Source organism: Lepidochelys kempii, chromosome 19, assembly GCF_965140285.1.
Source record: "Lepidochelys kempii isolate rLepKem1 chromosome 19, rLepKem1.hap1, whole genome shotgun sequence".
NCBI classification, from domain to species: domain Eukaryota; kingdom Metazoa; phylum Chordata; order Testudines; family Cheloniidae; genus Lepidochelys; species Lepidochelys kempii.
This window is the reverse complement of record NC_136398.1, coordinates 11,508,835-11,512,627: the sequence shown is the minus strand read 5'-3', so window position 1 is coordinate 11,512,627 and position 3,793 is coordinate 11,508,835.

Sequence of the window (3,793 nt, the reverse complement as noted above, 5' to 3'; positions counted from 1 at the left end):
TAAGCTTATTCGTACCAGCTTAGGTTAAAAACTTCCCCAAGGTACAAACTTTGCCTTGTCCTTGAACCATATGCTGCTACCACCAAGCGTTTTAAACAAAGAACAGGGAAAGAGCCCACTTGGAGACGTCTTCTTGCAAAATATCCCCCCAAGCCCTACACCCCTTCTCCTGGGGAAGGCTTGATAAGAATCCTCAACAATTTGTACAGGTGAACACAGACCCAAACCCTTGTATCTTAAGAACAATGACAAATCAATCAGGTTCTTAAAAGAAGAATTTTAATTAAAGAAAAGGTAAAAGAATCACCTCTGTAAAATCAGGATGGTAAATACCTTACAGGGTAATCAGATTCAAAACATAGAGAATCCCTCTTGGCAAAACCTTAAGTTCCAAAAAGACACAAAAACAGGAATATACATTCCATCCAGCACAGCTTATTTTACCAGCCATTAAACAAAAGGAAATCTAACACATTTCTAGCTAGATTACTTACTAACTTAACAGGAGTTGTAAGGCTGCATTCCTGATCTGTTCCCGGCAAAAGCCTCACACAAACAGACAAACCCTTTGTTCCCCCCCACACACACACACTCCAGATTTGAAAGTATCTTGTCCCGTCATTGGTCATTTTGGGTCAGGTGCCAGCGAGGTTATCCTACTTCTTAACCCTTTACAGGTGAAAGGGTTTTGCCTCTGGCCAGGAGGGATTTTATAGCACTGTATACAGAAAGGTGGTTACCCTTCCCTTTATATTTATGACATACCCTTTATTGGCTTCTGGTTTATAGACAGTCTCTGCTGTCATTAGACCACACTTGACAAAGAAAACCATGCATGGCAAGCTTGCAATGCAATCCTCCATGAAAAGAAACCACAGATCTAAAAATACCATACTCGACAGGGACCACATCCCAAAAGAAATCTTTCCTGAACCCCCTTTTTTGGCCTTCAAACCACACCCCAACCTTGCCAAGCTCATCATCAGAAGCAAGCTCCCCACAGACCAGGACACACCAACGCAAAGCAGCACCAGACACTGCCACAAACTCTCCTCTGCTACAATGGTAAACACCCCCCACAACACACCTTGCAAGATCCATGGCTCCCATACACGCCTATCACAACATGTGGGGTACCTCATCCAGTGCACTAAATGCCCCAATAACAACTACATGGGTGAAACCGGACAAACACTGCACTCTCGAATGAACACACAGAGACAAATTATAAAAGCCAAAGCACCATCTCACCTATGACAGAAGAGGTGTTAACTACCCACTTCACCCTGAATGGTCTCTTTCAATGTGTGCCAACTCCTTATGTTTAACCATCTGTTCCTCCTTGTATTTAGCCCTGCTTACCTTTCCCAGACCTGAAGAAGAGCTCTGTGCAAACTCAAAAGTTTGTCTCTTCCACCAACAGAAGTTCGTCCACTAAAATATATCACCTCACCCACCTTGTCTCTCTCAAAAATGTCAACGTATCCGATAAGTTAGAAAGAACAGGAGGACTTGTGGCACCTTACAGACTAACAAATTTATTAGAGTATAAGCTTTCGTGGGCTACAGCCCACTTCATCGGATGCATAGAATGGAACATATAGTAAGAAGATATAGATACACAGAAGGTGGAAGTTGCCACACAAACTGTAAGAGGCTAATTAGTTAAGATGAGTTAGGACTTCTCTGCCAACAATGTAAAAACAATTCTCTCCTAGCCTGTCTACTAATGAAAGTTCTGCCAAGCAGAGTGTGGGGAATCATCCCTTTATTATATTTCCCAGTTCCCTAGGGACTTTAAAGAGATCTAATTGAGAACATGCTGTTTCATCTTGACTTCCCTGATCTATAGGCCTCGAACATTCTGGAGCCCCTTGTGGCTAGGTAGAGAGTAATCACATCTCTTTTCATGAGGCTTAACCAAACAAAGGTTACCCCTAGCTTAGCTAGATGGAAAGATAGGGAGGGTTTTGTGTGTGTTGGAAAGCAAAAGAAAGAGAAAGGTGCCAGGTCTATAGGAAAACTGATGTCTGTCAAGGGATCTAGGCAGAGTAAAAGCTTTACAATCCTACCAAGGTACAGTTGAGAAAGCCCTGTTTTGCCTGACTGTGAGGTATATGCAACCACACAGTGAGGTGGGCAGAAATGAGCATCCATCTTTCTGTCTCTAAGAACATTTCTGTGGGTGTGTAAGTAAATATCCCACTGAGCAGCCACATCTGCTTCCCTTGGAGTGGGGTGGGTGGGGCGGGGAGAATGCTGCAAAAGGAAAAAATAAAAATCCAACCCTTTATTCCCCCTCCCCTTAAGACAAGAAGGCCTAACATCTGTTTTGTCCTGTGTCCTACTGCAGGGGTCTCTTGTTTAATGAGCACACGTCTTTGCACATTCTCAGCTTATGAATATTTATGGCCATTACATAACCAGCTGGGGATGGGAAAATATCCTGCCCTCTTCTAGGAGCTGAGCTCTGCCTTTGGTGAAAACTGTCTTTGTTACCACTGGCCTCTCTGCTTGGAGCAATGAGGTGGATAACTGGGGGGGGGGGGGCAGGATCCCAATGTCTATGAAGGGAGGTGGCTGAGGAGTAGAAAAAAAAGGAGAAAAATTAAATAAAAGGCGCAAATGTAAATGGAGCTGAACTGGGGGGAAAATTTTGATTGGTGAAATGAGGATAGCCTAGAAAGGGATGCAATATAGAATCAGACAAGTCTCAGCAGGACTGTGGTGGCTGACTGGTCACTGGGATGTGGGTGGAGGTGGTGTGTTTAACTTCCCCTTTACAGAGGTAATTTATTTCCCCAATGATGTTAAACTCACACACATCCCTTTACACCCCCACCCCCACAGATGGCATTCGGAGGGCACTTGCTGGGGCCCCGCAAGGCAAGGCTTCCTTGCATGGCTCCAGCCCCACCGGTTCTCAAGCGACGGCCTCAGCCGCTGGCACAGAAGCCTCCCTAGACCGGCCAGGACTAACGGCGTCCAGCCCACCTTTCCCCTCCATCGGCGGCTAATGTGGCACTGAATTCCCCCTCTCCCCATCGATTGCCCAGCTGGGCTGCAACCCTGGCTCCTATCCTGCCTGGAGCTCCTTGGCTAAGCTCCAGGGACCCCCTCCAAGGGGCATTGTTGGCAAAGGGGAACATTTCACCGCCCATGCTCCCCCCCCCCAGCCCATGGGTTTTGATTGACAGGCACGCCTTTTTGATTCCCTGCCACCACGTGGCTGCCGACGTCCAGGGGAGTTGTCAGCTTTGACACGAAATCGCTCTGGCCCCGGCGGCGGCAGGTTCCCCGCTCTGCGCCCGCGATCCGCGCCGGAGGAGGAGCAGGCGAGCGGGGATCGGCGTCGGAAGCGGCTCCCCCTCGGCCGGAGCCCGAGCCAGGCTCCCGGTCGGTTGCAGCCACCCCTGCGGGTCTAGGGAGGGGCCCGGGAGTCGGCTGCACTTTAGGGGGCGGCGGCGGGGCCAGCCGGCAACCACGAACCCCCGCCCCGCGCCCCTTTCCAGGGCTGCTCCCCGCCCCTTTCCAGGGCTGCCCCCCCCCGCGCCCCTTTCCAGGGCTGCCCCCCCGCGCCCCTTTCCAGGGCTGCCCCCCCGCGCCCCTTTCCAGGACTGCCCCCCACGCCCCTTTCCAGGGCTGCCCCCCGCCCCTTTTCAGGGCTCCCCCCGCGCCCCTTTTCAGGGCTCCCCCCCGCGCCCCTTTCCAGGGCTGCCCCCCTCCCCGCCCCTTTCCAGGGCTGCAAGGGGGTGGCGGCTGCTTGGAAAGTCTCGCCCCGCTTCGCCCCGCC